This window comes from Phyllostomus hastatus, unplaced genomic scaffold (genome assembly GCF_019186645.2).
Source record: "Phyllostomus hastatus isolate PE091 unplaced genomic scaffold, TTU_PhHast_1.1 phas_scaffold_114, whole genome shotgun sequence".
Lineage (NCBI taxonomy): Eukaryota > Metazoa > Chordata > Mammalia > Chiroptera > Phyllostomidae > Phyllostomus > Phyllostomus hastatus.
Genome location: NW_025334006.1, coordinates 12,714,114 through 12,739,126, shown reverse-complemented (window position 1 = coordinate 12,739,126; position 25,013 = coordinate 12,714,114).

The window sequence follows — 25,013 nt, the reverse complement described above, 5'->3', positions numbered from 1 at the left end:
CATGGTGGTGTACTTACCCAGTCGCAGAATGTATATTTGGGATTGATACACTTGGTACCTGGAGTATTCCACTAAATTGTGGAATATGGACTATCATGACTGAGAATGCCAAATGAAAACCTCCAAAACTGTCCCCTTTCCCTGGCCAAAATAAAAAGTCAAAAATAATATTGTAGGGGGAGCATGGAGGAGATTACTACCATCCTTAAGGATCTAAAGCAGGGGTGTCAAATGTATTTTCAACAAGGGCCACATCAGCCTTGTTGTTGCCTTCAAAGGGCCGGATATAATTTTAGGACTGTATAAATGTAACTACTCCTTAACAGTTAAGTGAGAGCTCAGCACTGCCGCTGTGTAGAACAAGGTGCCAGGCCAGATAAAACAAGGTAGAGGGCCACATTCAACCTACGGGCCTTGTGTTTGCCACCTGTAATCTAAAGGATGCAGGGATGGTGGTCCCCATCGTATTTCGAATTATATCTTCATGCAGTATATCATTCTGGTTCCTGCAGTAGTCAGGTGAATCTAGCAGGATGATGGTAGACAATTATATATTGTATCAAGTAACAGCCTCAGTTGCAGCTGCCATGTCCAGTGTGATATCTTCTTTTGAGGAAATTAGCACGGTGTCTGAAAAACAGTAGGCAATTACTGATTGGGGAATGCAAATGTTTGTACTCTGACTGGAAAAGAGGATCAGAAACAGTTCATATCAGGACAATAATACAGGCTTACTGTTTTGCATCGGGATTATATTGATTTTCTTGCCCTTTATCATAGTATATTTCATAGAGATCTATATCAGGGGTCAGCACACCATAACCTACCACCTCTTATCATAGCATATTTGTGTGGTGTACAATTTTAAAGACATTGCCAGATTTTAAGTGAGAATGGTTGTTGAATTTTCCTTCTTAGCCTGCAAAGTCTGAAATATTTATTACCTTTATGGAAAATGTTTGTGGACTCCTGATCTAGACTAACCAGGTGGCACAAAGTTGGCTAGAGATATTTTTCACCTTGGTTTGAAATTTTTATTGCTGAAGAAATAAACCCTAACTTTTATAATAATACAAGGCCTGGTTACTCAAAAAGGCTATAAATTTTTGCTTCTTTGGAAACTTCTAAAAATAACTATGGCCAAACATTCTAGGAAAATGATGCATTGCCTTGCCTAGAAGACTTTATAAAGTTTTTTGGTTGGTTGTTTTGTTTTTATTGTAGTGTCAAGATTTTTAACTCACTTTTGTCTTTCTTGCTTTCCCTAAAACATTCACATTTCAGTTTCTATTTCTCTTATAAAAACCTGATTTCCTAATTGTATTATTTTAGTTCATTTAGGAGTATTGTAATTGATGCAGCTAACTTATTTTTTTTATTTTAGCCTAAGCATTTGCAACCTATCATATGTTATCAAGTACCTTTTACAATTATTCCACCATTTTGTTAATTTTCTATGATTTTACTATTGTTTCTGCAAGCTTTAATATATAGGAGAGTTTGACAATTTTGTTTCTTTTTTGGGGAATGTTTGATAGTTCTTGCAAATACAGATGTATACACCGATACACATGTATATAAATATACAATGGAATACATTGATTAGTTTTCTTAGTTGACTCTGCATTATGAGGAAAAGATGTGCCTCACGATGCTTCAAGATTTATTCACCTTGCCAGGCTGCTTCACTTTGCTTTTATAGCTTCTTTTCTTTGTCTCATATGCTTCTTAATTGCCCTGATGATCTGTGTTGAATTGAAAGACACTCTTAATTATTTGACTTGCATAAACTCTGCCATTGAAGACAACTGAATAAATTTAAAAGAAATAATGAATTTGCAGTTGGAAAGCTAGCTAATGGATTAAAGAAGGGCCAAGGAGTAAAAGGTATGACTTAATAAACAAGGAGGACTTAGTGAGGGATTAGTATGATGAAAATCATATTTATTTTCAAAAGCAACTTGCAAACTAAGAGCTCTCAGAGAAACCTAACCTAGCAAAGAATCAGTACAAGAGGGATTTAAGGCAGATTTCAGGGGGATTCATTCCCAGGGCAAAGGGGAAACCTCAGATTGGAACATGTAATTAAGAAATACTAAGTGATGGATGACTTTATCAGAAAACAAACAAATAAACAAATACGGGAATAAATATTTGTCATCAACTTGTGTTTTTGTTGTATTTGTACTCTACATTACCAAAAAACTAGTTGGAATAAAGAAAAGTTATCACTGCAAGAGGTGTACTCTCTGCATAAATTTTAAAAAGATTTTTTTCCGCTGAGACAGCATGGACACAGCTATAAAGACATCAACATTTTCATCCCGCAGCTGAGTTCTCCTTTATGTTGACCACTTCTTACTGACCATCATTTTTAATGCACAGCAGGAATTTTGAAAACTGGAGAATTTATATGATGTGCTGTGGTGAGAAACCTGATAAAAATATGTTTTAGCCTTTTCACCAGTATTTAGCCTTGTTCTCAGTATTTGTATAAAGAAACTAGAGAGGGAGAGGGGAGGACTTCAACTTATAGAAACATTAAAAAGTTAGAAAATCCTCCCCTGAATAGTAAAAAGTATAAAATTGTCAAAATGTTTGAAAACCATCACAGTATATTCTCTGGTAATGATCAAACAAACAAAGAGGCATGTATTTGTAAAAACTGCCAGCCATTTTGGTAAGAGTAGCAAAGTTTGTGACATTCTTTCCCTGCTATTGCTCTAATCAACCCCACCCAACTCAGGGAGGAAGAACGGGAATGCTACCAGGATGGACCTGGCCATGCAAATCAGCAATCCTGTTGCCGGAGAGGGTGGGCTCTCTCTGATCTGCTAGCCAGAAGGGGCAGTCACAGTTGGGGCAAATGGAAGACCTGCCAGAAGTTTAATGACAGCTTAGAAAGGAGAACTCCACACATACATTATCCAAACCTGCCTGATGGATAGGAAATGCCACACATGCAGGGGAAACTGAGAGAGCCTGGTGTAAGTGAGAGCCAAAGCAGATTGGAAAACTGGCTGAGGTTTAAATAAGCTCCCAAGAGACACATGGGGCCAGAGGTTTTTGAACACAATGTCTGCCCACCCTTATTCTGCCCATAGAATAAGTAATGTAAAATAAATGACCATTAATAAGAAAAAAGGCAATAGAAACTGACCTTGAGTAAGCCAGATAATGGATTGAGCAGACAAGGACATCAAAGCAATTGTTATAAATATGCTTAAAGATTAAATGATACCATGTTTGGTCAAACAGCAGTTTTGTTGTTATTACTTTGTTTTATTTTGGTTTTTGAGGAAATTCCACACTGTTTTCCATAGTGTCTACCCCAGTCTGCATTCCCATCAACAGTGCACTAGGGGTCCCTTTTCCCCACATCCTCACCAGCACTTGTTGCTTGTGGATTAATTGATAATAGCCATTCTGACAGGTGTGAGGTGATATCTCATTATGGTTTTAATTTGCATTTCTTTGTTGAATAGTGACACTGAACATTTTTCGTATGTATATTGGCCATTTGTATGTGTTCTTTGGAGAAGTGCCTGTTCAGATCCTTTGGTCATTTTGTAATTGCATTGTTTGTTTTCCTGGTGTTGAGTAGTATAAGTTCTTTACATATTTTGGAAATTAACCCCTTATCAAACATGTCACTGGCAAATATGTTCTCCCATATAGTGGGTTCCCTTTTCATTTTGTTGATGGTTTCTTTTCCTGTGCAGAAGCTTTTTAGTTTGATGGAGCTGGGAATACCACCTAAGAATCCCAGAACACCAATCAAAATATATTCACTCCTATATTTATAGCAGTGTTATTTAGCCAAGATTTGGAAACAACCCAGATGACCATCAGTAGATGAGTGAATAAAAAAGATGTGGTGCATTACACAATGGAATACTATGTGGCTGTAAAAAAGAAGGAAATCTTACCCTTTGTGATAGCATGGATAGACCTGGAGATTATTTGCTAAGTGAAATACACAGGTCAGAGAAAGACAAATACCATATGATTGCATCCATATGTAGAATCTAATGCACAAAGTAAACTGATGAACAAAACCAAACCAGAGGCATGGGTACATGGAACAGACTGACAGATCTCAGAGGGGTTGGGGTTAGGGGGTACTAGAAGAGATTAGCCAAAGAACAAGAATGCATATGTGCAAAGCCTATGGACACAGACAACAATGTGGTAGAGGCTGGAAGGGTGCTAGGTGGAGAGCAGCAAAAAGGGGAGGATGAGGGACATCTGTAATAGTATCGAAAAGAAAAACAGTGGTACTGCATTTGAAGAATTAAAGAAAACTATATAGTGGCTTAGAAAATGGGGAAACTCAAAGGAGAAGGAAAATTCTAGAGCTGAAGAGTACAATTCTAGGTTTGAAATCAAAATTGTCTAAATGTGTTCAGTGGTAGATTTGAGATAGAAAAAATAATGAGTAGGAAGATATAGATCAATAGATACTCCTCAATCTAGAGAGTAAAATAATTGATAAAAATATAGGGAGAACTTGATAGAAACACTAGCTTTTTCATCTTCAGATTATAATAAACCTGAAAACCTTTCTACACATTGTCCTGGAGTCCCCACAAAGGACTGACCTCCTTGATGACATTATTTATTGGCTGCCTTCCCTTCCCTGATTCACTTTCCCAGTCCACTATTTGCATTCCTAGGTTCCTCCCGCAGATAAATTAATTGTCCTCAAATACTTCCAGGATGTTATAGGATCTCAAACCTACATAATAATATATAAAGTGATATAAGTATATGTAAATTATTTGCCTAGTTGTTTATTGCCTCTGTTTTCCCACAAGAATACAAATTACATGAAGGAAGAGATCTTGTTTCTCTAAATTTATTGCTTTTTTAAGCAATTAGAAAAATCTGTGTCATCATAGTAAATGCTTACTAAATTCTTCTTGAAGCAGTGAGTGAACACATAGCAAATATCCACTTGTATTTTTATTGTGCTTTCTCTTATTATCCTATTTCCTCTAGCTTTTCTGTTTTTGTACTTTAAAATGAGGATGTGTAAAATTCATATTAAACTGGCAGATGGTCTATGTTAAAGCATCAATGGCTCACTGGCCTTTGTTTCCTTTAGCTTTTAAAAATTCTCTTCAGACTCCATAAATCTTTTATTCCTGAGTTAGAGTATTCTTTTATCTTAAAAACGTAACCCCAATAAAGATTTTTCAACCTCAACCTAAAAATCACAGCTTGGTGGAACTACAAAGGAAACATTTTCCTCCAAAGACAACTCAGCAATTGTGAAAAATGTTGTTTTATCTTATTAAAGACTGATCATGTCTATGTAATAAAAGCCACGTAATTAAAATTCATGATCTCTTATGAAAAGGAAGAACCATAGAGATGCAGAACAGACGATGTTTGCTGGGCTGAGAGCAGGAGGGGAGGTCAACGAGGAAGGAGCAACATGAAGGTGACTTTGGCATCTTGACCGTAGCCTAGATAAGGCTTTATTCACTTGTCAAAATTGTTACAACTGTATCTGAAAATAAGTGAATTTTCCTCAATTTACATTTTAAAAAAATCGTGGTCTATAGCATCTTTGACACTGTCCATCTCGATGAAGCCTTCCAATCAGTTTGAAAAACAAACTGTGTGGAAATTTTTAGCTAAGGCCAATTTAGTGAAACTTAGCAGGTTTAGAAAATAGCCAAAAACCTTGTTCTGTAGCAAAAGACATTTTTAATATATTCTATTTTAGGGCTATCATTTAAATGAATATTTTAAACTGCACTGAATGTATTCTCCTTTAACTTATTTTGATTCTCTGCTTGTCACTCCTATAACTATAATGTTATTGAGGATTATAGGCTTGGAACAGCTGAAAGAGAGAAGATAACTACTCCAGTTTTAACAACTTTAGAGCATTCAGCTTCATTTCAGTGTCATTTCTCTCTTGAGAATGACTGTATTACCTAATTATATTATATTTCAGAAGATTAGAAGATTGGAGACTTTCTGAAATCAGCCTTGAGTGACTCCTCTCTCTCTCTTTGTCTCTCTCTCTCTCTCTCTCTCTCAAATTCATAAGGTATTCAAGAAAAACTCAGAGAAAGTAACTTAGAAAAAGAAAGAAAAAGAAACCGCTGTTAAACTATAATCTGCTTATAAGCAACTAAATGTTTTTTAATGGAATTAGAATAGATCCCAGAGGACACCTTGGTATTTAACTGTCGAGGCCAATAAGGATTGTAGTTTTGTTGCTACTGTCATGTGTTGAGTGACTTCTGATAAGAGATGTCATAAAAGCACAGATCTTAAATATGATACAGTTTTTAACTTTAAAGTTCTATGATAATCTATTTATTTTGTAGTTATAAAAGTTCCGTAAAGTAGGGCTGTCTCACCACAGATGTGAAATAACTGGGAAAACTATTGGTAAAAGATGTTTCAGACAAAGATGCCACAAACTCAGCTTTACTTAGATCCTTCCCTGAGAAAAGCTTCTCAATTATTTCTAAATTAATTTGTCAGTAGTCATCCAGTTGTCTATTATATTGCTACAAAAAAATGTATCACGATTTAGTGGTTTACAACAGCAACACTCGAGATTTCATGAATTGGCTGGGCAGATTTCTGCTGGCTTTACCTGTGTATTCATGTTACTAGTTCCCTTGAGGGATGGCTGGGCTAGAGGCCTCTTAGAATCTGGGCAGTTAGTGTTCAAAGACCCCTGCGACCCCTCAGTTCCTCATGAGCCCTCTCATCTTCTAGTAGCCAGCTTGACATCCTAAAATAGCGGTCTAAGGTCAGCATTCCAAGAAGGTGGAGGAAACAGCCATAGTACCTCTTGAGGCCTAAGCTTTAGAACTTGCACAGTGTTATTTCTGTCACAATCCTTTGTTCAAAATGGCTCTGACATTTATCATAGTCAAATCGGTGAAACAAAAACTTCCCATCTTGAAGGAAGTTGTGGCAAAATATCCTGGCCATGCTTTGTTAGCTGTTAACCTCTTAGCCTTCCTCATTGATGTGAGACCAGAGTCCCAGAGTCCCACCTACTCTAATTGTATGAAGGACAGTCTTTTGTGTTTTCCAAATCACTGTTATTAGCCATCTGCTTAAGCATTTACATCCATCATTTTTTTATTGGAATAACCTGGCTATGCCTCTCGATTTAATCTTTTGATTAAATCAACAGATATGTTTTAGGCATTACCAGTTTTAAATGTTTCATTATAATACTCTGTTAAGGCTACTACTGTTCTCTACTAAGCCGCTTAAATGCCATTCTGTGTCACACACATAGATGGCATGGAAAACTCGTTAATGGCCCTGAGAGATCAATGCTGCAATCCCTATTTCACAGCTGAGAAACTGAGGGTTGGAGATGTTAACGAACATCCTGGATTGGCATAGGTAGATGACATGGAGGTCTTCCTGTCCTCAGAGTGACTTTTTAAAACAGATTGAATCATGTTTTATTTTTCAATTACAGTTGACATACAATATTATATTAGTTTCAGGTGTAACCCTGAAACTAATGTTTAAACACTTCAGTGATTAAACATTACGTAACTTACTAAGGGATCATCCTGATAAAATCACCTACCCATCTGTGATCATACACAGTTATTACAATATTATTGACCGTATTCCCTGTGCTGTACTTTACATCCCCATGACCATTCTGTAACTACCAGTTTGTACTTTTAAATCTCTTCACTTGTTCACCCATCGCTTCAACGTCCCTCCCATCTGGCATCCATCAAAATGTTCTCTATGTCTATGAGTCTATTTCTGTTCTGCTTACTCATTTTTTAATTTTTAGATTCAATTTTTGATAGAAATGCTTTTTTGCCATTTGCATGTTCTTATTTTTTTCTTGTTAAAAAAGATGATTTAATATTTTATGTAATATTTGGTTTTGTGGTGAACTTCTTCAGCTCCCGTAAGACTGTCAGCTGATTTCTCAACAGAAACTTTGCAGGCCACAAGGGAATGGCAGTATTTGAACAACAATTAAAAAAGAAAAAAAATAATAAATAAATAAGTTTTATTATTAAAAATATACCTAATGCCTAGTACACTGTCTGGGCATAGAGGATGCTCAATAAATGTTTAAATGTGTGAAGGGGAAAAATTCAAAGTGATGAAAAGCAAGGGCCTACAATCAAGATTACTCTACCCAACAAAGTTATCATTTAGAACCAAAGCTTTAGAATCAGATAAAAAGCTTCCCAGAGAAGAAAAAGCAATGTGACTTTTAAGGAAATTGAAATCACTTTGGAGATGAAACAACCTTCTCTATTACCATTTTTAAATAGGACACTCCCCTCTACAGTAAAAGATAAGACTAAAGGCTTAATTTTATGCCTTCTTCTTTTTAAAGATTTGATTCATTTATTTTTAGAGAGAGGAGAAGAGAGGAAGAAAGAGAGGGAGAGAAGCCGCAGTGTGAAAGAGATACACTGGTAGAATGCCTCTCAAAATCACCCCTACTGAGGATCAAACCTGGAACCTAGGCATGTGCCCTGACTGGCAATTCAACCAACACCCTTCACTTTGCAGAATGATGCCCAACCAACTGAGCCACATCTGTCAGATGCATGCTTTCTTTTATTAGTATTGTTTAGTGGCAAGAAAAATTCATTGCTTCAAAAATGGTTACTGATGGGAAAAATGAACATATTCTTGAAGGACTGAACAATGCATGGTTGACAGTCCTGAAAGGTCCTTAGGAGAAGCTTCAGTAGTTTTAAGCCCTAAGGTAGCTTCCAGGAAAGGACAGCAAAGTTCATCATTGCAGGTCTTTCAGAGAAGATTTTGGCAATAAATACTTTATGGACCAGGTGTCTAACCCAGTAATGGTGTTCCTTTACTCGGTAGTGGATTTGCTGGTCAATTAGTTTATAAGCTCTCAATAGACAATAAATGATCCTGAGAAGATATTTCTACCCCTAAAAATCAAATAAAAAACATATGTGGACAACAGTGGCTGCATGAGACCGGAAGTGAGGTAATGCACTCAGCAGAGGTTGGTTACCGTGATTTGGTCATGGGAATCTTGTGCAGGTAGCCCAGGATGTGTATGGTACTTTACCAACCGAAATTTTACTTTTTGTCTATTTTATGTGTTGAGAAATGAAGGAAAGTGTAGGAGTCAGGGTTATTTATATCCCTTTTTGAGGGGGTTGCTTTTGTTTTCTGTAATGATACATTTCAGTTTTGTTAAATACCTTCCATTAATATATATGTGAGAGATGTGTTGGAAATTGGTTGTCGTTGTCATGGATTACATTCCCACACTTGGCTGAAAATGCAATAGTGAGATTGCACGTATATTACTGCCTACTTCCTTGGAAAGTAAAGAAAGTATAAGACCTTTTCTCAAATGTTTCTCAGAGGTCAGATGTTTGTGATTTCAGAAGCATAGTACTGAAGCATTTATAACTTGAGATGGTAAATCTCATGACCTCAGATATTTTGCATATCTGTAAACAGATCTGTATATCTTTATCCATATCTATATTTGTATCTCTCCATTTTTATAGATATGTCAACATATATAGAGTATATGTTGAAATGTACCATTTAAATATATATAGACAGTATATATGTTTAAATATATGTATATATGTTTAAATATATGTGTGTGTATAAATATATATATATATATTTAAATCAAGAATCAAAACCAAAGCCCTAAGGCAACTTTAGGGGAAAAAAATGTGAGTAATGTGAGAAAGCTAAGTCCTGCTGGTTTGCTGATGATTCCATCCTCACCAGTGTTTCTACGGGTAGTCGATTGCAGTTGAGGCAGGATCTTCGGCAACGTCAAGTAGTTATTGATTGCACCTTGTGTCTCAGGAAGACAGGGCTGTCACTTTACTGGACAAAGGTTAACCCATTTCCATATGCTGGGTGGTTTCACAATGAGACCACAGGTTGTAAAATATGCTCCGGGGGTCTTCTGAATTCAACTCCTATTACTTGGGTTGATCGTTCTTTTTCCTCAGAAGACAGAGCTTCATTGGCTAGGTAAGAACAAGCTGTACAGTGTGCCAAAACACAGAGTGACAGTATTCTACCTGCCACCCCGCCCCTACCCCTTTCAGAGACTCAAACCAGTACTTTTATGTTAGAATAAAAATGTCTTCAACTCATGGGAGTATTTAAGCATTTGTTAGAGTCATAAATAAATATAAAACACTGCCAGTTATAAAATCTCAGGGAGTAGTAAATTATTCTGCAAACTGGAGAGTGTATGCATTATTTTTAGTTTTGTTTTTTATTTATTAGGAAAGCCAAAAATAACCTACAACAAATACTTTTTTTAAAAAAGTGTCATAATGTTTCAAAAATAATATATTTTGACATGAGTAATTCATACATGAAAGTGTCAACAAGTGATACTCTGTGGGAGATTATATTATCTATGATTTCAACCAAGTTTTTAGGAATAAATCTTAGAACAGTACTTAATCTGTAAATACATTGTTTCATCTTATTTCTCTTTTTTTGCAGGGGAGGAGGGTATAGGGCAATGATTCTTTGTATTTATCTTCCACTGTGAAATAAGCCTTTTATTTTCTATTCAGGTTTATGTTCAGGAGGAATTTTTAATATTTTACTTCAATTCATAATCTATTTTTTATTTCTCTTATTACATCCATAATCTCTTTACATTATTTATACAATGTTTTTAGCTTCAAGTCTTCTCAGTGTAACAAGAATCATTTCTTTCACTTTAGAAAGTGTTATACCTCCATTTCCTAATGTGGAATGGGAATAATAATAGGATTTACCTCACAGGATTAATTTTTTTAAAAGATAACCTGCATAACATACTTAGGAAAGTGCCTGACACGTAGTTTTAGTCCAAAATTATTAGTCCAGAATCTGAGCATTTTCTCGGAGTCTATTCATAAAAGAAATACTATATAGACAGTTTGGGAAGGCTTATGATTCCCCTCTTTGAAATACTGTCATCCTGGTTGTTAATTCTGTAAGAATTTTGCTAACTGCTAACTTTTGCCACTCTTACTACCTTACATTTATTAATACCCTGAGTCAGAAATTCTGAGAGCGGGCCATTGGCTGTAGTTCTGTCAATGAGTGTGAGGCCTTGCATTTCTCTAGTACATCCAAGTGGACCTAAAAGCAGCATAATCCCTAAAGAAATCTAAAGTAAGAATGTGTATTCATACAGTCACTCTCATAAGCAGGACTTTTTTTTTTTTATCTAAAGCAAGCTAATAAAAGTGCCTGATCATTTCAAAATTAGGTAAATATTTAAAAATGTGAAGACCCATGTAATATTAGCCCTGTGGAAGTCGTGTGTATGTGTAAGCATGTGTGTATGGGGTGGATGGAACTCACTTGGAGGTTGTCTGAGCTCATGGTGCTCTCTTACTGAAGTGTTGAGACCATCCTGGAAGGGATGGTGCGTCCCGCCCTGCTTCCTTTAGTCATAAACCACGGCATCACAGGCAGCTAATGGTTTTCTAGTTGTGTTCTGTTCGTAGGAACAATTCGCTCTCTGGGCATAATGTCACTCATATGCTTTCTGTTTTTGTTAAATCTGCTAATTTTTTTCCTTGAGTAACATTGCCTGCAGCCGAGCTATATTTCACAGCTGGCATATTGATTTTAGAGTGAAGTTCCCGGGATACCTACTCTATAAATGGTTATTGTGTTCTATAATGAAACAGGTCAGTGGCTTCATACATCTCTTTTTTCCTACCTCTCTCATTCTTCCTCAGTGGGTTTTCACTACCTTTTCAACTCATACTCAATTCTGTTAGCTCAGCCAATGGGAGAAAGCTTACACAATGCCATCCCAGAAAACCAACGTCAGTTGTGCAAGGGCATAATGCGCAAGGGGATGGGACAAATCAAGCAAAATCGGCAGGCCTCAGACGCTTCTCAGTGGGCTGGAAAGGGAAACATGTTAGAGACTGAGGAGAGTTTATCATGACAGACATTAGAAGAAATTTTAATTTATGTTCATTAATTTTTCCTTTCATCATTTCTCCAGCTACATCTGCAGTCTTGTTCAACCTTAAGCGGTAGAGATGAAAGCCAATTTATTTGCCCAGGACGATCTTTGATGTCAACATCATTATAATGCAATTAAGCATAATTCTTCCATTGAGTGTTACATTTTTCTGTTGTTCTTAGGTAATATATACTTTCTCAAGACAAGAGCCTCTATTTCTGCTGAGTTTATTATGTCATATTTGATATTATTGGGGCTGGTCAGAAAAATTAATTGATTGTATGTACAGTCAAAGGATGAATTTTTGTTGTTATTTTTATTTTTTTTTAACTAATGAATAATGCCTTTTCCTGGAGTGTGGAGCATTTTAAACAACATTTGTAAAACATAGCTAAGCAATTGTGTTTATTATTAGTAAGGGCAACGCATTTTAAAAAAAAATTACTGGTCTGTCTATATATCTCCTTTTGTTTCAATAAGAATATGAGAATATTAAACAAATTAATGGAGAAAGCTCTCTTTAATGTGCTTAAACATTGTTGGAGATGAGAGAGAGAGGGAGAGAGAGAAAAAATATCACCTGAGTGCCTTTTAGTGCTGATCACCACATTAGACATTTTACATTCTGAATTTATATTTCAATATTTTTAATCTTGTCTTCAATATGTTATACTTCTTATATTACAGATAAATTAACTGTGTCACAGAATGGTTACAGGCAGCTCAGAAGCTCAATGTGGAATATGCAAAATGGCAGTCTCTGTGGCAGATCAAGTAAGACTGCAGGCTCCGGAGTGAGGGTTGTGCAGTAACTAAGCAATGGGTCTACAGCTAGATCTCAGGCCCTCTGTCCCTTAGTCCAGTGACTTCTCTGTGCTAATATATGATATTCTATTATTTAGTACTTTTTAATATCTTTATCAATAAAAGATTTAGCATAAATTTGGGTATTCAAATATATGAGATAATGTGAGTAAAAGCTTTAGACTTAAAAGTTTCAATGCAGCTTCATGTGTTGTAGTTTTATCAGGGGACATAAGAACAATTTATTAAGTGGCTAATCATGACTGGGCATGGACTGTAGCATGTATTTGTTGGATATTAAATGATAGAAGTCACTTCCACGCCTGCATGGTCATACCTCACGTAAAGGTTGTGAAGTGATAGGGCATCTCTGGGTTTCACTGAAGTGCGCTGAGGAACAGGTGTTGTCTGCTATAATGCAGCAGTTGTGCGGAAGCTGCACAACTTCCTCCTAAGATTGTTAAAGAGATAAAATGACATTAAGTGAGAGAATACATGTGAATATAAAATGTTTATACATTTTATAAAACATCGTATGTGGCACAAATCACAAGAGATATCTTATATCTTCTTTAGACCTTATACTTTAAATGAGTTTTTATATAATTCTTTTTTCTTATATTAAGAGTTACATGTTTACTGTTTTGTTACAAGTATGAATAGTTCTGATGGATGAGGAAATTGAGGCTTAAAAAGGTAAAATAAGTTTTCAGAAATGACATAGTATGTGCAAATATGAAGACACATGTGTAGAATATACAACAGATATAGGATATAGATATAGACATGTGTCTGATTCCAAGCTGTGTTCAATTTACTTGAGATGACATTTTAAAATGGTAGGTATAGGCTCCTTCTTAACATTTTTAACAGTCAGTAGATTAAGGAGCTTCAGAATAGCTTGCTGGACTACTAATTTGTGGAGTAAGGTTTAGCCACTAATGTACATTATTCAGTTTACTTTTAAACATAATATAAATCTGTGTTTTTTTTCAGGATATGCTTTGAACACAGAAATCAGTCAATGAATCTCCATCATGAATATTTTTAAAATTTTATTTTATTTTAATTGTTGTTCAAGTACAGTTTTCCCCATCATGAATATTGGAAACACGTATAACAAATGGATTTTATGTACTAAAGAAATTAAAGTTCAGTTTCCATGAATATTTATTGAACATTTACTATGCAGTAAGAGTCTTTCCTGTTGATTTGGGAATTTTACTCTTGTCTTTACCTTGAAATCTAAGGCCCAATGTGAAGTATGAAGAAATTGCTAACCATTATGTATAAACTTCTTTTCTCAAATTTTCTGAGAGAAAGAAGAATCAACAATAGAAAAATCTATAACCATCTCTTCCAAAGTTCTTCCTCAGTCTGTATAAGCAAAAGATTGGAGGAGGAGTCAGAAGAGATTATGGGTGTTTTTGGCTGTGGGCAGAGTTGTGGTCCTTGTGAGGGGTCACTCATTTTGCCTTTTTCATTGTAAATGAAGGGAAAAGGGAATTTTCTACCCCCTTTTTTTCCCAATGAACAGGGGAGTTTTAACATGTTTTAGAAATGCATGTTTCTAGAGGAGAAGGAGTCTGAGATTCCAAGTGAGATTCCAACTAAGCTTTTTAGGTGTACATTTGAGAGAAATTAAAGAGAGACAGAAGTTAAGTTACTGCTTGGCTTGCACTGCACTATGAGGGCAGTGCAAGGACATTGTGAGGGCACAATGGCACAGTGCTCTGGATTTCCTGTGGATCAAGTGGACAAGGAGAAGAGTAAATGATTTTGGGTGCTCTTCCCACTTTTCCCACTTTAGAGGACTAAGTGAGAAGACTTCACCAATCAAAAGTGGCAATGTGCACTTCCAAAGTAAGCAATGGCTCGAGGTGTGGAAAAGACAGGGTAGGTTTCCCAAATCAGGGAAAAATACAGTGGGGGAGTTCTCACTGAGGCTTTAAAAATATGACATGCCCAGGGCCATATGTTGTCCATAGCAGAACTTAGAAAAAATAAAATTAAAGGCACCCCCTCTGAGAAGGTACAGCCCACCGCCAGGACACATACTTATTGAGCAGAGCACAGGTCGATCATCAATCTGCTTTCACTCCCATGTATGGAGGCATCTTATGCAGATCACAGCCTGTACGACTTCATGGAGCCTCCTGGGGGATGAACACCTAAGAGTGCTGGCAACAGAGACCAGGAATTGTAAACCATAACACAGAGACAGCCGGCAGAAAACGGCCGACATTCAGGATCATTAACAGGCACATGACCCTGCTCTTCTCTCTGCATAGCACGGCGGGGAAAGAGGGTGTTGTAGGGGCAGTCCATGCCATGACACCCAGCTCTGCAGTCCAAATGTCTGGGGCTCCAGCACAGGTGGACTAAGTGAGAGGAGAATGAGAAGAAAACAAATGAGATGTAAGTGGAAGCTAACCAAAATTATGGAATCTGAGGTGTTGAGAGGAAAGGGAGATTAAGGAAAAGCACATGTACATTATACTATACTTATATACAGTATTTTCCTTTTGAGAATTTTTAATAAACATTTCTCTATCATCACCATCACCACTATAATCCTCATATTCTTTGTATAAAGCTTTAAATTACCTATTATTATCCCTATTTTGTACATGAAGAAACATCATTCATACTCAGAGTTACCTATTCAGATAGAATGACCAGAATCTAAACAAAGTTCTGACTTAGAGTCCATTTATAAAAATAATCCTTCAAATGTTCCCTCTATTATCTATTAGAGTTTGTCAATGGAGACCGGGCCCTGTCAGAAAGTCCTGCTAAGTTCCACACACTTTTTATCATTTCTTAGGCATTAACCAGAAGGTTTTATGTAAATATGTACTTAAAATTCCCTTTAAATTTTTCTCTGGACTGAGTATACTGAAGTTTTTACATTGTAATGAATATCTGTCTGGAACTTTGGCAAGATTTAGACCTTCACAATTTTTAAGTAATTTAGTCCTAAGTTATGGAGCACTGCCTCATAATTAAAGTGTCAAGTGGGCTACAATCCATGAACATTATTAATTAAGGCTTTTGTATTGCACCAGAAACCCTTTGGAAAAATAGAAGCAATTGTCAGTGCATGGTTCTTTAGAGAAAATGCATGTAGTCTTTGCTTCTAAAAATCATTACTAGTGTCTGTAGTAATTTTCTTTTCTTTGTTTGTCACACCATCTGAATTTTTTTTCCTGTATGCAAGGAATCCTTCATTTTCTATGATAGTCTCCTCCTCACTATAGAAGCTGAAATCTCTACATTCTACCTTTTACAGTTTCCAAGAAGCTACTGCCTGAGCATCATATGTAAATGCTCCTTCAGTCAGATTGACCTGCTCTGGATGGTGAACCCGGACCGGGAATGATAAATCATGCAGAACTTGTTTTGCTGATGGCACAAATTAGCTCTGCCCATTTGCAGAGTCGGTGGCATTGTCTCCTTTAAAAAAAATTTTATTGATTGTGCTATCACCGTCCCTACATTTTCTCCCTTTCCCCGCCGCCACCCAGCCCCACCCTCGTTCCTCTCTAAGTCAATCCCCATATTGTCCATCTCTGTAAGTTATGCATACATGTTCTTTGGTTAATCCTTTTACCATCTTTCATCCCATCTCCCCCATGCCCCTCTGTCAACTGTCAGTCTGTTCCGTGTATCTGTGCTTCTGTATCTATTTTGTTCATTAGGTCATTGTGTTCATTAGATTCCACATATAAGTGAGGTCATATGGTGTTTGTCTTTCACTGACTGTCTTAATTCACTTAGTACAATATTCTCCAGGCCATCCATGCTGCTGCAAAAGGTAAGAGTTTCCTCTTTCTTACTGCTGTATAGTTCTCCATTGTGTAAATGTATCACAGCTTTTTTATCCACTCATTTACTGATGGTACTTAAGCTGTTTCCAGATCTTGCTGATTGTGAATAGTGCTGTTGTGAACATAGGGTGCATATATTCTTTTCTATTGGAGTTTTGAGAATGTTAGGTTATATTCCTAAAAATAGAATCATTGGGTCCAAAGGGATTTCCATTTTTAATTTTTTGAGGATACTCCATACTGTTTTCCACAGTGGCTGCATCAGTCTGCATTCCCTTGACAGCACACTAGGGTTCCCTTTTCTCCACATCTTTGCCAACACATGTTGTTTATTGATTTACTGATGGTAGCCATTTTTACAGGTGTGAGGTGAAATCTCATGATGGTTTTCATTTGTATCTCTCTGATGATTAGTGATTTTGAGTATTTTTTTATATGTCTATTGGCCATCTGTATGTCCTGTTTGGATAAGTGTCTATTTGGGTCCTTTTCCAATTTTTTAATTGGGTTTTTTGTCTTTCTGGTGTTGAGTTGTATTAATTCTTTGTATATTTTGAAGAGTAAACCCTTATTAGATGTATCGTTGTCAAAAATATCCCCCCTTACAGTGGGTTCCATGGCCCCTGTGCAAGTATGACACACACGTATGTGAAAAGTTCCATACTTTTCAAACCACTAGTCCTAATAAATGAATTTGGCCAAGGAACAGAATGCAAAACCAACACTGAGAAATTGATGGCATTTTTACATAGCAGTAATGAGCTACCAGAAAGAGGAGCTAAGAAAATAATCCAATTTACTACTACTACAACAAGAACAAAATAAAATACCTAGGAATAAATTTAAACAATGAGGTAAAAGACTTGTACTTGGAAAACTACAGAATACTGAAAAAAAGAAATTAAGAAAGACACAAATAAATGGAAGCATATACTGTGATCATGGATTAGAAGCATTAATATCGCTAAATGCCCATATTACACAAAGCAATCTATAGATTTGACACAACTCCTATCAAAATACCAATGATCAAGTGCTTAATAATATGTGTTTGAATGAGTAACTATAATACTTGAATGAGTAAATATAATACTCATTCAAACGATTCAGTGAACGTGTGAATGTGAGAAGGTGATCTTGAGGATTTCTTCAAGTTTTCTGGTTTAGGACTTTGGCGTGCATAAGGAATTCCCAATGAAGATAAGTAACAGAGGGGGATAATAGGTTTAGAGAAGTAGAAAAAGAATGCTTCCCCCCTTGTCTCATTTGTTATATGGCACAACATTCCTTGAAATAATATTTTTTAAAATGATAAAAGGTATGCTTTATATGAAGAAATATTCTTACATAGCAAAATTTTGAGTCTGCTTCCAAGAAGTAGCTTAAAACTGCTCTTATATCTTTCTTTTTGTAACCCTCTCCCATCTCTATTACTCCATATTTCTCTGATATATAAAAAAAAGGTATATCAAGCACATGGGACTTCTCAGAAAAAGGTCATTATTAAATAAAGAAATAATTAATACATGAGGTAAATAACTGACAAGTAATACACCAGAGATAAGTGAAATGTCTAAAATAAGACAGTATTTAAAGGCCTGTTGAGAAGTCAGCAGACATTATCAATCATATTTCTGTCACCTTAGGCGAAAAAGATGAAGGAGTTAATGAGCAGAGACAAATTTTTCAGGAATGCAGGAGACCTGATGTTGAAAAGTATGTGTCCTATGCATGCTTCAAAACAGTTAAGGCAGTAGTTCCCAGTGGAGGTTTCCCCTGCTCAGGTGTAGTTCTGTTGCTTGTTAAATCATCACGAATGGCATGCTTTGACAGGTGGCGTACCTGTTGAATAATTTCCCTGTCAAGCATTCCAAACAAAATGGCACAGATGTTAAGGTGCATGCATGTGCAGTGAAAATATCCTACTGAAGGACAACAAAGAGCTCTTCACATTTAAAAATTTTGAAGAATAGCCCTGGCTGGTGTTGCTCAGTGGATTGAGTGCTGGCCTGCAAACCGAATGGTCACTGGTTTGATTCCCAGTCAGGGCACATGCCTGGGTTATGAGCCAGGTCTCAGAGTAGTGGGTGTATGAGAGGCAAGCATACATCAGTGTTTCTCTCCCTCCTTTCCTCTTTTCCTTTATCTCTGTCTAAACATAAATAAATAAAATCTTTTTTAAAGAGTTTGAAGAATAGAATGCTTTGTTCTGAAATATAATCGTTATACTTAACATCATGTTTCCCTATAGTCATGATAACCTCTTTTTGGAAATTTCTACTAAATTTGAAATAACTAATAACATTATAATTTTAAATAAAAATAAAAAGTAGAAGCTTCACTATGTCTGTCCTTCTAACTGAAATTCAACAAAAATATGTATGTAAAGTATATGTATGTAAAATTATATAAAATGTTCTATCTTATAAGTGGGGAGAATGATAAGTCAGATAATGCCTTCCTTAAGTATCTTTCAAAGTGAAAAGATATCATATGTGAAAAAGAGAAAGAGATAAACAGGAAATTTTAATTTAGGTTTGTAATAACTATGATAGAGTTAAAGAGTTCTTAATTGATGGTACACAGGACAAACAATCAGCACAACCTGGAGAGATCAGGGCAAGGTTGATTCATAGATGAAGTTATATTTAAACTAAACCCAGAAGGAAAATTAGGACTTAAAAAATAATCTCAGGGAACGTTGTTAAGGGGAAGGTCCCAGAGAATATTGTGTAAATGCCTGAATGGCGAATAATGGAAAACATTAGAAAAATTTTAAGTACTGAAGCATGGTTGGATTTAAATATACATAAACAATCACTTCCAAAAAGTAAGCCACAGAACAAAGCAGTTTCTGGATTTTAAAATGTGTCCTCATACGACAGTAATATGTTTGGATTCTCATCTAGTAATTAGGAGCCTTTCAGAGGTTCTAATTATTCTGACTTATAATATGTAAATAGAGTTGAGTTGATGTGCTGATTAGTATTTAGTACAAGTGTGTATAACAGAGATCAGATTGTAGTGGCTTAAACTTATAAATGTCTTCATTGCATTGGGTGGGGGAAGGTTTGTCCAGAAAGAATACAGCCATGTGCTATGAAAAATAGAGACATTTATTAAAGAAGATATAAGATACAGAAAACATTGACGTAGGAAAATGATGCTTAAGTATCCGCCAACGCAGGCACCTTGGGACCTCACACAGTTCTCCCTGTGTCTTTTCCACTGTTCAAACACTTTGTAAAATCCTTTTATGGATCCTCCATCAGCTGCCCTAGCATATTTTCCTGAATCTCACTGATGGTCTGAAATCTCTTCCCTTTCAAAGGTGATTTCAGTCACAAGGTGCTAAATATGGGCTACAGGGGGCTGTGTCACTTGGGTGATTTGATGTTTCACCAAAAAACTCTGCACAAGATTTGATGAATGAGTGGGCACATTGTTATGATGAAGCTGCCAATCATCAGTTGCCAGTAGCTGTGGACATTTTCATTGTATTGCATTTCTCAACAGACAAAGAGCATTCAGGTAGTAATCCTTATTAATTGTTTGGCGTGGAGGGGCGTATTCCTTCCCAATCAAAAAACACAGTTAACATGATTTTGATCTTGCTGCAACTTTGCCACATCTTCTTTTCAACCATCTTTGAAGCATTTGAGCCATACTTTTATTTGAATGGCACTCATTGCATCATCCCCAAAAGCCTTCCAAATCATCCAGATAGTTTCTGTAGATACATGTTCAAGCTTAATGCAAAATTTGATGCAGATTCATTGCTCACACACTCACTCATTTTGAATGTGACAGCCACACAGTACATATGCTCACTCAACAGTGTCTACCATCCCTACTGGCTAGTAAAGTCATCATTGTTCACACACACAGAGTCCAGTCCAGTCTCCTTGGCTGCCATGTTACATTGATGTCATGCAAACCATGCTCCCTACAGTAACAATGGCTAGACTAACAATGTCTGTCTTTTCCAGACAGACTATGTGTGTGTGTGTATATGTATGTATATATGAAATTACCATATATATGTATTATTATTGTTGTTTCTGCCATTAGGTCCAACAATGCTTCACAGCTTGAGACCCCAAGCAGTCCCTAATGGCTCAAGTAAATTACATGAAGACGTGGACCAAATGCTCATGGTACTGACTCCTGCTACACTACTTTGTTTCTCCTACCCTGCACATGCACATACATCCTCAAAGGGAGATCCCATAATCAGTTGGCAGAGAAAGCAAGAACTCGGGCCTGGTTTAGAGATGGTTCTGCACCATATGCAGACACCGCCCAAAAGGGACTGCCTGTAGCACTACAATCACTTTCTGAGACATCCCTGAAAGACAGTGGTGAAGCAAAGAGACCAGTAGAATGCCCCTCACTGCACTGTTCACTGGTGTGAGCATTCAGGTTGGTTACATTAGAAAGTTCCTTTGGGTAGACCTTATTGACAGGTGTGGAGAAAAAAAGCCCTTGCCAGCTCAATAGCTGTATACAAGATACCAGGAAATGTGTTAACTTGCTTAAGCAATAAACCATTTAGAACACAACTGTAATTTGACTCACTGCTATTATGATAATACATTTCATTCTCTAGGGTCTATCCATTTCCTTCTGCACAGATCAAATGGGTGATTTGGAATGGATATGTGGTGGAAATCACAATTCATGCATATTTCAAGGCCTTGAAAGTGGTACTATTCTCTGCAATCCCTCTGGGAATGAGTGGGTATTACTTTTGGCTCACTATTTTCCTAGGTAGAGGCAGTGCTACTGGCTTACACTTGACCTTTCCCACCATCATAGCCCATACTCCACAGGTCAGAAGACCAAGATGGAGAGTCTGCCAGCTGCTGAGTATGTCTATTCCTATTATGCATTTGGGAACTGGGAAAATAACCACAGTACAGGTTCAGTGAACCACTGGGCCCAAGGTGAGATGGACCTCATGAGCTAAAACTCCACTGACCTACATAAGCTCCCACTCTGACTGGTAAACAACAGTGACATGTTTGGCTTCCTGGAATTAGCGTCAGTTTAGAGTTGGTGTCCAGCAGTTCGCCCAAAGTGATTGTTACCTTTTCCCGACTGAACTATTACCCTGGTAAAGGCCATAGGTCCCTTTGAGGAGGGGAACAAAGAAAGATTAACAGTATAAATTGTTAGTAGTATATCAAAGTCCTTTCTTAAGGAGATCTGGGTTAATAAATTAGTCAAGTCTGGGAATTCACTGAGAGGCTGTGACTCTTGTTTTTATGATTCAGGTTAACTAAGGGTGTCTGACCTGTGACCCGTGGGCCACATGCAGCCCAGGATGGCTATGAATGCAGCACAACACAAACTCTTAAATTTACTTAAAACATTATGAGATTTGTTTGTGATTACATGTCACAATGTATTTAATGTGTGTCCCCAAACAACTGTTCTTCCAGTGTGGCACAGAGATGCCAAAATCTGGACACCCCTGGTTAGGCTGTTGTTCACTTGACCTAGAACTCTTCTGCTTACCTAGATAAAGTAAGAATTTAGTAGACTTACTAGCTATTTTACTCCTAGGAACACTTTGTTCAGCCAGTCAACCCCATGGCTCTTAGGTCAGAGTAGAATGAGTGTTGACCTGCCTCTGCTGTACATCACAATGGCCATGCTTATCTTGTCTTCAGCAATTAACACTGTCACTTGGATCCTGTCACTCTGGAACACAATGACTCGTATTACTTTCAGGTTTACCTATTCTGTAACCTCAGTCCCCACTGTAAGGTCTGCTCTACATAGAAGAGTGATCACAGAGTTCTTTAAGTTTGTGGGGGTTCCTTCACAAATTTATTTCTCACACTTATCATGGATGCTGTATTGTCTGGAGTCTGGATGCATCATTAAATGCAGAATCCCTGCTTAGTGGGTCCATATCAATAAGTTCAGCTTTATCCAACTTTATGTCCCTTCTATGATTATCTCACATCCTTAGTACCCATTTCCACACATATTCTCCTCATTTCTGTCTGTATAATTAGAAAACTCAAGTCATGTTTTTGGAGTATAGTATACCTATTCATGGGTCACATTTTATATTGTACCTTTTAGGGTCTGCTGGGACTTGAATCTAGTCATAGGTCTAGAAGCAAAGAGAGGTGATAGAAGTGGATCCCCAGAAGATTTGGTGGCATTGTCTTACAAGGCAACAGCTTTACTGAGGCCATTAATATTTCCTCTGGCAATGCAAGGTTAATTCTTTGAAAGGAGGTAGGTGAGGGGTTACTGTGATAGGTGAGGAGGTGGAGAGGCTTCTTTAACTGACAGAGAAGACATATCAAATGTAGCTGCATAGTGTCCTCAGTTCCATCAGGGTCACAACACACATCCCCATCCCAACTTTCAGGGTTCCCATTCTTTCCCCTAACTTTGGTAGCAGACACCCTGGGAGCTGGGAATTCAATTTGTGTTGCAGTTCAGCCACTCACAGGATCATGTTCAGAGTATGGGTTTCAACCATCTCAGTTCCGTGGCCACAAGGAGATGAGGGTCTCATTCAAGGCAAGTATAGAAGCTCTCAGGTCATTTGTTCAATGATTGTGGTGGAAATTTGAATTTCTGAGCTCATCCTTTCTTGGTTATCCACTTTGTCCAGAGATACTAGGAGCAACCAGCCAACCTCATTATATTTATTAGTGTGGCAAAAATATTTGTAAGTAACACATAAGTGGTAACTGAGATCCTTACTTCCTTCACATATTGATGAGGAGTATCAAATGGAGGTTTTACAATTTTTCTGTTGCAAGATTATGCCAAGAACTCTCCATTCTCTACAGGAAATAGTCATTTTTATCTTTAAATATAATCATATTAGAGAGCCAATTAATCATATGCCTACTTTTTGATTTCACTTATACACATTTACCCTAGGAAAAAAATGGGTGCATATGTCCACCAAAAGACTTGTACAAGAATGCTTACAACAGCTTTATTCATAATAGCTGCTTATTGGACTCAACTCAGATGTCATCAACAGAGGAATGGGTAAACAAATTGTAGTGCATTTATGAAATGAAATACTACCCATAACAAAAGGGAATGAATATAGATGCAACAACAAGAATGAATCTCTCAGACATAATACGTATTGAAAGAAGCTAGACTTCCATTAGTAAAACTACTGAACCTCACCTAATCTAATCTGTACAAAACTAATCTATGGCCAGAAAAAAATCAGAACACGGGTTACCTATGTAGGGAACATGGAGGAAGAAAGGAGAGAACTTCTTTGTTGTAGAAGAAATGTTTTATATCTTGATATGGGTGTGGATCACGTGGATATACCTTTATATGAATTTAACTGTTAAGATTTGTACCTTTCAATGTACAGAAATTTCACTCAAAGAAATGAGACTCAGGGAGTCACTGAGTGTGCAGAGTTAAGTGAAAAAAAAAAGGCAGATGGTTGATGTCCGTTAAGAGGAGATGGTAGGTATGTTGAGGTTTATTGTGATTTTTGGATTCTTTTGTAAATGTTTGCAATTCTCTATGATATGAATTTAAATGCTTTCCAGAGGAATAGGAGAGTGTACTTGCAGGTGCCATTGGGCCGGAAGGGAGTGGCTGCAGAATGTCTCCAACCTGTAAGTGGAGGCTTGGTGACAAATGATGAAGGAATTTAACCAAGGCCCGAGTTTTTGCCCAGTGATTGACTAAAGAATAATAGATTGTGGAATATAGGCTGGGAGAAAAAGAAAAAATTAGTCTCCATGGGGCTGAGAGATGGAGAAAAAACACTGAGGTGTTTTGTGAGACCAAGCAACCCATTTATGGGGAGAAACTGACTGAGAGAGCTGGAATTAAATGATATTGTGGTTAGAAAGTGAGATAACTGATTTTATTATTTTATATAAAGAAGTTAATGAGAAATGATAAATTAAGGGGTATATTTGACTGTATAAAATTGTCTTCCAAATTCAAATATGCAAATTATAAAAATCATCATACCTGTTCTTTCATCCACTCTACACTTGAACTATAAATATAAATAGGGAGTTCTTATCCGCTAACTACATTGGAAATTTCTGATATATGCAGTTGTAAAGGAATGCTTTTATGGCTCTGGCTGGTGTGGCTCAGTGGATTGAGTGCCAGCCTGTGAACCAAAGCATCACTGGTTCAATTCCCACTCAGGGCACATGCCTTAGTTGCAGGCTCCCAGTAGGAGGCATGTGAGAGGCAACCACACATTCATGTTTCTCTCCTCTTTCTCCCTCCCTTCCCCTCTCTCTAAAAATAAATAAAATAAAAAGAAACTTTTATGGATGATAGGGTATTGACAGATTATAAATCATGTATAAAAGCTGCTGTCTGTTCATGGAAAGTTTAACTTACTCTGCTTTACAGAGCTAAGTTTCAAG